The sequence below is a fragment of the Macaca fascicularis genome, chromosome 11, assembly GCF_037993035.2.
Source record: "Macaca fascicularis isolate 582-1 chromosome 11, T2T-MFA8v1.1".
In the NCBI taxonomy this organism is placed as follows: domain Eukaryota; kingdom Metazoa; phylum Chordata; class Mammalia; order Primates; family Cercopithecidae; genus Macaca; species Macaca fascicularis.
The window spans coordinates 106,806,745-106,819,791 of record NC_088385.1 but is presented as its reverse complement, the minus strand read 5'-3'; the positions used below and the strand labels follow the sequence as shown (position 1 = coordinate 106,819,791).

Genomic DNA, 13,047 nt, shown 5'->3' with positions numbered 1-13,047 from the left:
AGACCTTATGGTTATCTCCCTTGTTCCGTGAAAATCACTGTTATCCTGTTCCTTTTTAGGATGCCCAGATTTCATATTGTTCAAACACACATGTTTTACAAACAATTTGTGCAGTTAATGCAATCATCACAGGGTCCTGAGGAGACATACATCCTCAGCTTATGAAGATGATGGGATTAAGAGATTAAAGACACATAGGAAATTGTAAGAGTATTGATTGGGGAAGTGATAAACGTCCAGGAAATCTTCACAATTTATGTTCAGAGATTACAGTAAAGACAGGTGTGAGAAATTATAAAAATATTTGGGGACCTAATAAATGTCCATGAAATCTTCACAATTTATTTTCTTCTGCCATGGCTTCAGCCGGTCCCTCTGTTTGGGGTCCCTGACTTCCCGCAACACACAATAACTCTTTATTTAACTTATAATTCTGTGATTGACAATTTAGTCTAAGCTCAACTGATGGTTCTTCTGGTCTTGGCTGGGTTCTCTTGTGTGTGAAATCAACTGCAAGTCAGTTATGTATTTCTGTTTCAGAGGCTGGCTGGATGTTGTCTAGGGTGATAGGTGAGACTACCACTTGTCTGTCATAATTCGGCAGGTCAGCCTGGGCTCCTTCACATGGCATGCATGGTTCTGAGAGAGAGAACAGAATTGTACAAGGCTTCTTGAGGCCTAGGCTTGGAACTAGCACACCTTCACTTCTGCCATGTTGCTTGGCTGAAGCAAGTCATAAAGGCAACCCATATTCAAGGAGTGGGAAAATAGAGTCTACCTCTGGATTAGAAGAGGGTGTGAATTGTAAAAGGGTGTGAACACCCAGAGGGACTAAATGTGGCAAATTCTGCAAATAATTTACACACTCCAGGTGGAATACATGCTCACAAATGGGGTTATTTTTCCTAGGAATTGTTCAGAGATTGAATCCTGTATTTCCAGAGTTTTCTTTATTGAATTTAGAAAAATCTCAGGCCTTCCAATCTCAGATTTAAGGCTAGCACCCTGAACCTAAGATCTTTTCTCAATTTCTTATTTATTCAACTTTGGCAGCCTCTCAAAAAAGCATAGGATTTTTTTCTAACAGTCATATTAATAAGGAAAAACAGTTTTTCTCCTCAAAATGGTATTGAAAATAAGTAGGTATGCTTACTATTGTAGGTGACTCACAAAGTTATTTTCCTAAAAACTGTTTAATGATAAACTAGATGTTTATTGTATAAATGTTGAATTTCTCTAATCTAGATGTACTGCTTTCACACTTCTGTAATATTTTTAAATTTGATTGCACAGACTGCAATATAACCAAGGACTTTCACTCTGACTGAGGTCAGTAAACCTCTTGGCATCCCTGACCAAGATCTTTTCATGTTTTGTACTAGATGACCAGAAGGGAAAGAGTTTAAATTCAATTTTATAAATATATACAATGTGTCCTTTTTTTCTGCACAACACTATATTTTGTGCTTTTGGAGAATAAAAAATCAAAACTATCTCTGCCCCACACTTAGTGGAGGAGACAAAAAATTTGCAAGAATAACTTCCATCCATGATATATAATAAATGCTGAAACAAAGAGCTATGGATCTACGGGTGAGAAAAATATGGATTTTAAGAGGAAGAACATGAGAAGTCATTGATAGAAGTGACATTTGAAGAGGACCTTTGAAAGTCCAACAGGACTTTGAATTTTAGGTGGCATTTAGCTTCCATATGTGCATTATTTGGCTAAAGAGTGTTTTAAAATATTGAATTTGAGTGCTTTTAGATGGGGTAAATGCTTTCCAAGGCTCCGACCTCATTCTACCATTTTATATCATTGCCAGTGTCATTTCTTTAGATTTTCTGCTTGGTCCTCACCACATTTGGATTTGTTACTCACATATCAGAGGAAAGGCAGACAATATGTTTAGATCACTTTGAACACCTAATCAGAAGCATCAGGGGTGATGTCTAAGATGGGCAACTTTTGTGTTGCTATAACCTCTTTCATTGACACTCATTCTAAGAGTTCTAGGAAGTAGAACTGACATCTTTCTATTTAGCCTTAGTTGATATTTTGCTTTTGTTATTGTTGCTTTTTTCATAGAAAACATGTTTTTTTTTTTTTTTTGTCTCATTGCCTTTTTTTGGGGGGGGGATGAATATTTAATTTTATTACTCAAATTCATTGTTACCAAGTTTTCCCCATCAGACTCAGTGCAAAATTTTTTAATATCAAGTAGGTTTGTTGATATTCTCACTGGCTGAGAGTGAACAATGTAGCTAGTAACCTTAAATTGTTTCAGTAGATTTAATATTCATTAAACTGCTTTAACTAACCTGTTGGGAATTAGCAGTATTAAAAGTAATCCCATTTGGTAAATTATAGTATTGTACTTTTAGACTTCAATGACATTCAACTTATTATGACTAAATCTTTAAAATTTATAGATTTTTTTAAGGATCTTGTCCTTTCCTAGCAATTGCATGTGATTTGATTTTATTTTACTTTTTTTTTAAAAGTCAGGGTCCTACTCTGCTACCTAGGCTGGAGTGCAGTGGTGCAGTCATGCTCACTTCAGCCTAGAACTCCCAAGCTCAAGTGATCCTCCAGCTTCAGCCTCCTGAATAAGTGGGACTATAGGCATGTGCTGATGTGCTCGGCTAATTTTTTTAGTTTTTGCAGAGAAAAGGTCTCACTATGTTGCCCAGGTTGGTCTTGAACTCCTGGACTCAACTGATCTTCCTTTCTTGATCTTCCAAAGTGCTGGGATTACAAATTTGAGCCAGTGCACCCAGCCTCCATATGTTTTTAAATGCAGTATTGATGTTAGCATTTGCTCTAGAGGTTTATTTTCTGCATCATTACTCTCTGAGTAATTTTAAATTATAACACATATTTAAAATACTAAGTAATACTTTGGGCAAATTTCATATCATATTTACTTATAAACCGTTTAGTCTTTAAATATTTTTAGTAAAGAGAATCAGTCAAAGTAAGATATTAAGAAAGTAGGGTTGAATGGGCAATTTTCTCTTGAAGTTAGCAATTATTTTTATGGATTTTGAACTTGATTTTGGGTTGCCAGGTAGCGATAGTGCCATATCATGCTAGTGCTTTCATTGTGTGAGTTTCTTATAAGTTTCTCTCGTCAAAACTTGAAAAGTTAAAGAACTAGTACAACCTTAAGCCAATTAGACTTTATGTGACTACTAAAGTAAAATGACAGAAAGTTAATAATAAAGAGTACAAGTTTCCATGCTAAGACCTGTTAAGATGCAAAACTGAATTAGATACAGTTTTTGCTCTCAAAGGCTTATAGTGGCACCAGAAATAAGATATGTGCATAAGCAAGAATTATCCATTATAATCCATTTACTCTCTGATTTCCCTAGATGATAATTTCACGACATCTCTCTTGCAACACTTCAACACCTCCTTCTCTATCATCCCTCTCTGATCATGATACTGCTTTTATTTCACTGAGGAAACCACAAGCAATCACAAATTTCCACCAGCACATCTGCCAGCGTACCTGTGTCTGCTTTCCTCCCTGGTGCTTTAAATGAACCTTTTAGGTTTGTATCTACGGCTAATTCCTCTCTACTTATTCATTGGATCCTATCCTTTCTTGTCTACTTGGGAACTCTGACAAATATTTTGTCTTTAATACCATAAGTTTTTTCTTTCTCAACTGTACTATTTCCATAAGGATGCAAAGATATAGTATTTCTCATCTTTTAAAAACTCTCTTGATCTCACATTTCCTTCTCCTTACCATCCCCTTTCTCTGACCCCTTTATAGCAATGTATTTGGAAAGGCTTGTTTTTACTCATTGTTCCCAATTCCTTTCCTCCATTCTCTCTTGAAGCCACTCTAACTCCCTCACTCTTTTAAAAGTCCTTGTTTTTGCCTTTGTCAAGTTGTCTAATGACTGACATACTTTTAGATCCAACAGTCAATTCCTGCTTCTCCTCTTACTTGATTCATCATTAGCACTGACAAAGTCAATATCTGTCTCTTCTTTGAACCACTGTTTTCTTTTGACCTCTGAGATACCACTGTCTTTTGGTTTTCATTTAGTTCACTGGTGACTTCTTGAAGAAGCTGGGGGAAGTATGTTTGATGCTGTAAGTTAGCCTGGGGATCTCTGCTCCACGTATCTATTATCTTCCTCCTGGGACTAGGCAGGGGGGCATTGACTGTACACAAGAGAGTAAACTCAACCATGCAAGCACAGTTTCGGCCTCTGCTTGCATCATGTTGGTTACCATCCATTGGCTAAATCAGGTCGCAAAACCAAGCCTCAAATAAAGAGGTAGAGAAATATCCTCAACTTATATAAGTGGAAAGAACTGCAAAGTCATATGGCAAAGAGCATATAAAAGGAGAGGCCAATAATGTAATCTATCATGTCACTATTCCATAGTTAACTGCCCTCATCTTCTTGCTTTCTAAGCATCAGAGTGTCCCAGGGCTTAGTACTCAAACATCTTTTCTTCTCTGTCTATACCTACTTCCTCATTGACCTCATCCAATCTCTTCGGTTCCAATATCATCTTTATCTGATAATCACCAAGTCTATTTCTTCATCTCAGACTCCACCCTAACTCTCAATTTGTGTATGTAATTGCCTAATGGACGTATCTATCAGATGACTAATAGGCTTCTGAAACTCAGCATTTCCAAAGCTGAAAATGTAGCATCTGTACCCCTTTCTTCAAAAATTTCCATATCACCTGGTCTTTCCCATTTTGTCAAAAGGCGGTGCCATCCTTCTAGTTGTTTGACCCAGAATTTTACAGTTTCTTTCAGATTTTACATTCAGTTCTTCAGCAATCCTAGTGGTTCTGTGCTCAAACTGTATCTAGAATTTCACTACTTTACATTATCTTCAAGATTAACACCATAGTCCAAGACCTAATCATCTCTTGCCTCCTGATAGTTTTCCTCCCTTTTTTTTTTTTTTTTGGCTTCTGTATTGTCTGCTTAGGTTGCCACAGCAAAATATTATAGACTGAGTGGCTTAAGCAACGGAAATTTATTTTCTCACAGTTCTGGAGGCTAGAAAGTCCAAGATCAAGTTCCGGCCAGTTTAGTTCCTGGGCGAAGGCTCTCTTCCTGGCTTGTTAGATGGCTGCCTTCTTGTTACATCCTCACATGGCCTTTCTTCTGTGCATGAATGGAGAGAGAGTTCTCTGATGTTTCCTCTTTCTCTTATAAGGACACCAGTTCCATTGGATTAGGGCCACACCCTTATGACCTGATTTAACCTTAACTACTTCCAGAAAGGCCATATATCCAAATACAATCACACTGGAGGTTAGGGCCTTAGCATGTGAGTTTTGGGGTACACAGGTACAGTCCATAACATACTCCCTTCAGTCTATTTTCAGCCAAACAGCCAGAAGTGATCCCATTCAGTCAGGTAATTTCATTTTCCTGCTCAAAAACACTTCTTTTTTTTTTTTTTTTTTTTTTTTTGAGGCGGAGTCTTGCTCTGTGCCCCAGGCTGGAGTGCAGTGGTGCGATCTCAGCTCACTGCAAGCTCCGCTCCCCCGGGTTCACGCCATTCTCCTGCCTCAGCCTCCCGAGTAGCTGGGACTACAGGCGCCCGCCACCTCGCCCGGCTAATTTTCTTGTATTTTTAGTAGAGACGGGGTTTCACCGTGTTAGCCAGGATGGTCTCGATCTCCTGACCTCATGATCCGCCCGTCTCGGCCTCCCAAAGTGCTGGGATTACAGGCTTGAGCCACCGCGCCCGGCCTCAAAAACACTTCTATTGGTTTTCCATTTCACTCAGAGCAAAAGCCAGAGTCCTTATAGTGTCTGATACAGTTTTATATTACTTAGTTTCACTGTCTCTCTAAAGCTACCACCTACTCTTCTTTGCCCTTCTTCACTTAGCTTCATCCACAGTGACCTTGTTGTTCTTGTTGGGACACATTATGTACACTCCTACCTCCAGGCCTCTGCCTTACTAACCCTTATGCCTTTCTTCCCCCTACTTTCCTCAGGTGTCTTCTCCAATGTCACCTTAGTAGGGAGGCCTTTCTTTACTTATCTTACTCACTACCTAAGCAACTCCCTTTCTTTCACTTTTAACTGAACCCTGGCTTCCCTGTCAGGATACCCTAGCCCCTCCTGCCTTCTCATGCCATGCTACCAGGCACTATGCTCCAAGAGGAAGAAAATTTGTTTCCTGCTCTCATGGAGTTATAGACTAGTAGGGATGACAGAAGATAAGCACATAAACCACATAAAAATGACAAATTGCAGCGAGTGCTATAATGGAAACAAATTGGGTGCTATGATTGAAACGGAAGGGTCAGAGAGGTCTCTCTGGATGTGCTCCTTAAATGGGGCTAATTTTCTAAGAGGCTAGCCTCAGAGGAGTAAGAGATGAAGCCATGAGATAGAAGGGCTTACAAGAAACAGAATGTAGGGAGAGAGAAGAGGCTGATTAAAGAATATTCAGGGAGTTTCTGGAAAAAGAGGTCTGTAAAGAAGCAGTTATGAGGGGAATGCCAAGACAGCACAATTTCATGTAATCAATTCATTTATCATATATTTATTGAGTGCCTACTATGTGCCAGAGGATACAGCAGGAACGAAACTAGGCAAAAATTGTGCCTAAAAGAGGGAAGATGACTCTTCATAAAGTGTGGAATAAAGAAAAGTAAGATAGGGGATAGAAACTTGAAGTGAAAGCAGGTTCACAGGAAGTTTCTTTGGTTGTTTGTTTTGTTTTTAAATAGTAGAACGGTATATATGTTTATGGAGAAAGATTGCCTTGAAGATGCAAGAGGCAGAGATGATCAAAATTCAAGAAGAAACAGAAAGTGGTAGAATAAAGAGCACAAGTGGAGAATTAGTGTTAATGAAGAGAAGGATAATTCCTTTGATATGAAGTGAAGAAAGAGAGAATGAGTAAAGACCAAGACTTGAAGTCCCCAGTTTAATAGAGGGAGGTTTCTTCTTTTGAATAGGAACAATGGTATTCTTAATTATTTGAAGACATGCCTTATTTCTCTCATGCCATTTTCCTCCCAGTTTAAACATCCTTATAACCTTTATTCTTGACACGATGTTTTTCTGGGTCCTTTATTCTTTGGCACTCTCTTCTCTGGACACATTGTATTCTGTCATTGGTCCTAAAAGTTAGATACCCACAGTTGAACCTACTCCTCTAGATATGATCTAGCTAATGCAAAAGAACTGCTGCCTTCCAACTTGTTTAGACATCATATGTTTGTTGACAAATGCTAAGTTGAGTTGTTATCTTTTAAGATTTTTTTTTTTTTCATTCCAAGAGGTGCCCACATGGCTAAGTACCAAACAGGGTACTAGGGAATTTTACTTCTGAGTTAAATGCCATTCTAGTTGTTTTTTCTTCATCTCCAGTAAGGTTATCTGTATTCACCAGTTGTCACAGTAGTTGTGGGTCTTGCTTCTCACAGTTTTATGCTATCTGTGCTATTTTCTGTACTGATCGTCACCACAATCTTTATTGCTTTATTGCTTATCATCAGTGTTACCTTTATTTTCTCCTTAAATCAGGAATTGGTCTTCCTTTATCTCGTCATTCTCTTTTGCAGGCTTCAGGAGGATTATGGTTGGAGTGCTAAATTTGGAAGGGGGAACCAGTGCAGCTAAGCTCTGACATCTTTGCCTCCCTTTTCCATCTGCTGTTTTGGCACTCTGGTAGAATAGATAACCTAAAAACGACTTTAAAACAACCTAAAAATGACTTTAAAACCTAAGTTTTGGATAAAATATAACAAACATCCCTTTAAATGCACAACTGAGCTTCCATGGAAGTCACAGAAATATATAACGCCAAAAAGAAGGGAAACTGAAACCCAGGGCTGTAAACATGAACGTCATTTTCTCTCCCTTTTTCCTGCGACTTATCTTGTTTTTCTCAGCTTTGGTGCTACCGAGGCTTGACTTTAATAGACGTTTCTAATCAATGAGAGAATTTCTTTTGCTTTCATCAACAATTCAGTTATTGATGTTAACATATATATCATTTCAGTACTTTTTGCACAGCTGTTTTCATCACTGTGTTCAGAAGTTTGTCTTTTTTCCCCCCTAAAAGGTGCTGAGATGTTATGAGTGCTTTATGTGTGGTTACTGGATAAGTTTTGAAATGTCACTGTGTTATACACTGCATGATTATCTATTTTGGAAATTTTGTTTGTTTAAAATGATTACTTTAAATAAAATGGAGAATTTCGATCCGTAAGAAAAGCAGGACTGAAATCTCCAGGGATAGGAGCCGTTGGGTTCACGTAGTTGAATGTTGTTTTTTTGTAGACTTTCTACTTTCTTATAAAATGTTTTGGACTAAATATTTCACAAGAATAGAATTTTTCAAGGTCTGGCCGGTTATGGGTTGTAGATTTGGGGCAGAATGCTGGGATGTACAGAATAGTGCTCATTTTAGTGAGAATATTAGACAATTAGACACGGACTCTGTCTAGGGTGTGTTAAGCCACAGGGCACTTTTTTTTTTTTTTTTTTTTAATCTTACTTTACACCTTGGCAAAATATTCTTAAATTTTTCTGATCTCTGATGAAAAGAAAGAAATTATTACATAATTAATCTATATTTTGAAAAGTCCATGGGTTTGACATATTTAAATTCTGTACACTATGTGATAACATTGTGATAGCAGTAAATAGTTCTTGGTACCACTGTTTACCTTAGAATTATAAGACCAATCCATTCCATTTGACAGTTCTCGTGTTCTCTTACCAAAGAAGCTAATTACAACAACCTTGAATTTGTAAAAACGGATTCATTTTTACAGGCTAAAAATATGTTTATCATCTACTAACCTTTTCTATTTTTATTGAAGAATTCTGTGTCTTCTTATTGTATGAAAACATTAGTTCTACTTAACATAGCATTTTTATCTTGGAATAACGTAAAGGATATACATGTATGTAATTAATATTAACATAATTGAGGTTACTTTTAAAAATAGGTTTTCTAATTGCTTTTTTAATAGAAATATTATTGATAATACTTGTCATTACTTTATAGTTTAATAAAACACTTAAAAAATCTTATTTGTTGTATGTTTATCTTATTTAACCTTCCTAATAACTGTATTAGGTTTTTAAAATTTGTGTTTTATTTTTAATTTTTCCCACACAACATGGATGTATCTGTTAGGTTTTTAATATTTTTCTCATAGGATATATGAATTTTCAGAGATATAAAGTGATTTTCCCAAGCTATTAAAAGCCAAACTGCCACTGAAACCCAGGTTTGCTACATCTGCTTTTTGCAGAAAGAGATTTGTTGATTTATGGTGGAGATTATGTATTTTCATTGTCTGGAATATAATAGTTCCCCCCACCCCCTGCCACCCATCCAACCTTTATCTGAGGTTTAGTTTTCTGTAGTTTCAGATGCTTGCAGTCAACCACGGTCTGAAAACATTAAATGGACAATTATAGAAATAAACAACTTATAAGTTTTAAATTGCATGCTATTCTGAGTAGCATGATGAAACCTCTCACCATCGTACTTTGTCCTGCCTGGGACATGAATCATCCCTTTGTCCAGCATCTCTGTGCTGTAGACACTACTCGCCTATTGGTAGCCCTCTGGGTTATCAGATCGACTGTTCTGGTATTGCACTGCTTGGGTTCAAGTCACCCATATTTTACTTAATAATGGCCCCAAAGCACAAGAGTAGTGATGCTGACAATTTGAATATTCCAAAGAGAAGCTGTGAAGTGCTTCCTCTAAGTGAAAAGGTGAAAGTTCTTGACCTACTAAAGAAAAGAAAAACTTGTACGCAGAGGTTGCTAAGATCTATGGTAAGAATGAATCCTCTATCTGAAGTTGAGAAGAAAGAAAAAGAAATTTGTACTAGTTTTGCTGTTGCACCTCAAACTGCAGAAGTTACAGCTATAGTGCACAGTAAGTGCTTAGTTAAGATGGAAAAGGCCTTAAATTTGTTGATGGAAGACATGAACAGAAATGAATTCTGATGGATGACATTCGGGTTCAGCACTATCCTTGGTCTTAGACATCCACTGGGATGCTTGGAATATATTCCCTGTATATAAGGTGGGACCCTTTCAGTGTCTACAGTGTGCATCATCCTTTATCAAAGTACCTGGGAAACCAAATCAGTGCCGAAAGTAGACACTACTATATTTTTAAATATTTGTTTAGATTTAGCCTCATATTAACTGTTCTCTTTATTTATCATTACTTCTTGCATCTCAGTTCCTTTTCTGAATTATATCCTATAGAAGTTCTTTCAGTAAGAGCCTTAAGTAACCATTCATTTTTAGTCTGTCTGAAAATGTTTTTATTTTACTCTCATTCTTAGAAGGTAGTTTGGCTGAATGTAGAATGCTAGGTTGATAGTTTTTTTCCTCTCGTCACATGAAGGCATTATACTTTCTTCTGACTATATTTTTGTTGAGAAGTCAGCTATTGATATAATTATTACTTCTTTTTAGGCATTTTTTTCCCTCAGGGTGTTTTAAAGTTATTATCTTAGTAGTTTTGTAGTTTTACTGTGATATGTCCAGGATGTATTCTTTTCATTTATCTTTCTTGCTGGTCCTGGAACTTAGTGTCTTATTAATTACGTAAAGTTCTTAGCCACTGACTATTATTTACCTCTATCTTCTTCTTCTAAAACTCTGATTAGACATATATTGAATCCTCTTATTTTATTCCGTCTTTCATATTTTCTATCTCATATTTCTTTTTTACCTTCTTTGCTTATTTGTTTCTGTAACCATTTAAAAAATTTTAAATGTAAAATTTTTGTGGGTACATAGTAGGTGTGTATATTTATGGGGTACATGAGATATTTTGGTACACGTATGCAATGTACAATAATCACATCATGGGAAATTGAGTATCCATCCCCTCAAGCATTTATCTTTTGTGTTACAAACAATTTTATTGTTTTATTTTTAAATGTACAGTTGAATACTTATTGATCATAGTGCCCCTGTGTGCTATCAAATACTAGGTCTTATTCATTCTTTCTATTTTTTGTACCATTTAACCATTCCCACCTCCCTCTAACCTCTGTGCTCCCATTACCCTTCCCAGCCTCTGGTAACCATCCTTCTTTCTCTATGAGTTCAATTGTTTTGATTTTTAGATCCCACAAACAACTGAGAACATGTGATGTTTGTGTGTCTGAGCCTGGCTTATTTCACTTAATGTAATGATTTCCAGTTCCATCCATGTTGTTGCAAATGACAGAATCTTATTCTTTTTGTGTGGCTGTATAGTACTCCAAGAAAATGTGTGTGTGTGTGTGTGTATACCACATTTTCTTTATCCTTTCTTCTGTTGATGGACACTTAGATTGCTTCCAAATCTTGGCTATTATGAAGAGTGCCACAACAAACATGAGATTGTAAATATCTCTTCAAAATACTGATTTCCTTTCTTTGGGGTAGGTATCCAGCAGTGGGATTGCTGGATCATTTGGTAGCTCTATTTTTAGTTTCTTGAGGAACCTCCAAACTGTTCTTCATAGTGGTTGTACTAATTTACATTCCCACCTACAGTATATGAGGATTCCCTTGTTTTCATATCCTCACCAGCATTTGTTATTGCTTAACATTTGGATAAAAGCCATTTTAACTGGGGTGAGGTGACATTTCATTGTAGTTTTAATTTGCATTTCTCTGATGATCAATGATGCTGAGCACCTTTTCATATAGCTGTTTGCCATTTGTGTGTCTTCTTTTGAGAAATGTCTATTCAAATGTTTTGCCAGTATTTCAATTGGATTACTAGATGTTTTCCTATAAAGTTTTTTTGTTCCTTATATATTCTGGTTATTAATCCCTTGTCAGATGAGTAGTTTGCAAATATTTTCTCCCATTCTGTGGGTTGTCTCTTCACTTTGTTGATTGTTTCTTTTGCTGTGCAGAAGCTTTTTAACTTAATATGATCCCATTTGTCCATTTTTACTTTGGTTCTTTGTGCTTGTGGAGTATTACTCAAGAAATCTTTGCTGAGACTAATGTCCTGGAGATTTTTCTCAAAGTTTTTCTGTAGTAGTTTCAGAGTTTGAAGTCTTAGATTTAAATCTTTAATCCATTTTGATTTGAGTTTTGTATATTGTGAGAGGTGGGAGTCTAGTTTCATTGTTCTGCATATGGATATTCAGTTTTACCAGCACCATTTATTGAGACTGTCTTTTTACCAGTGTATATTCTTGGCTCTTTTGTCAAAAATGAGTTCACTGTAGGTGTGTGGATTTTTTTCTAGATTTTCTATTTTGTTCCATTGGTCTATGTGTCTGATTTTATGCCAGTACCATTCTGATTTGGTTACTATAGCTCTGTAGTATAATTTGAAGTCACGTAATATTATTCCTTCAGTTTTATTCTTTTTGCTCAGGTCTGCTTTGGCTATTCTGGGTCTTTGGTGATTCTGTATAAATATTGGGATTGTTTTTCCATTCTGTGAAAAATGTCATTGGTATTTTGATAGGTATTGCATTGAATCTGTAGATTGCTTTGGTTAGTTTGGACATTTTAACAATATTGATTCTTCCAGTTCATGAACATGGAATATCTTTCCATTTTTGGTGTCCTCTTCAATCTCTTTCATCAGTATTTTACAGTTTTCATTGTAGAGATTTTTCACTTCTTTGATTAATTCCTAGGTGTTTAGTTTTATGTGTGGCTACTGTAAATGGGATTTTTAAAATTTTCTTTTTCGCATTGTTTACTGTTGGCATATAGAAATGCTGCTGATTTTTGTATGTTAATTTTGTATCCTGCAACATTGCTACATTTGTTTATCAGTTCTAATAGTTTTTCAGTGGAGTCTTTAGGTTTTTCCAAATATAAGATTGTATTATCTGCAAACAAGGATAATTTGACTTCTTCCTTTCCAATTTGGATGCCCTTTATGTCTTTCTCTTGTTTAATTGCTCTAGCTAGGATTTCCAGTTCTATTTTGAGTAACAGTGGTGAAAGTGGGCATTCTTGTTGTATTCCAGATCTTAGAGGAAAAGCTTTTGGTTTTCCCCCATGCAGTATGGTACTAGCC

General features: G+C 36.4%; 1 protein-coding gene across 11 annotated transcripts in view; it reads left to right on the top strand.

Annotated features, from left to right (window-relative positions):
• The window catches only part of ANKS1B (ankyrin repeat and sterile alpha motif domain containing 1B), a 1,288,070-nt gene that overhangs the window by 196,391 nt on the left and 1,078,632 nt on the right, over positions 1–13,047 (top strand). The gene's annotated exons all lie outside the window — the stretch shown is intronic.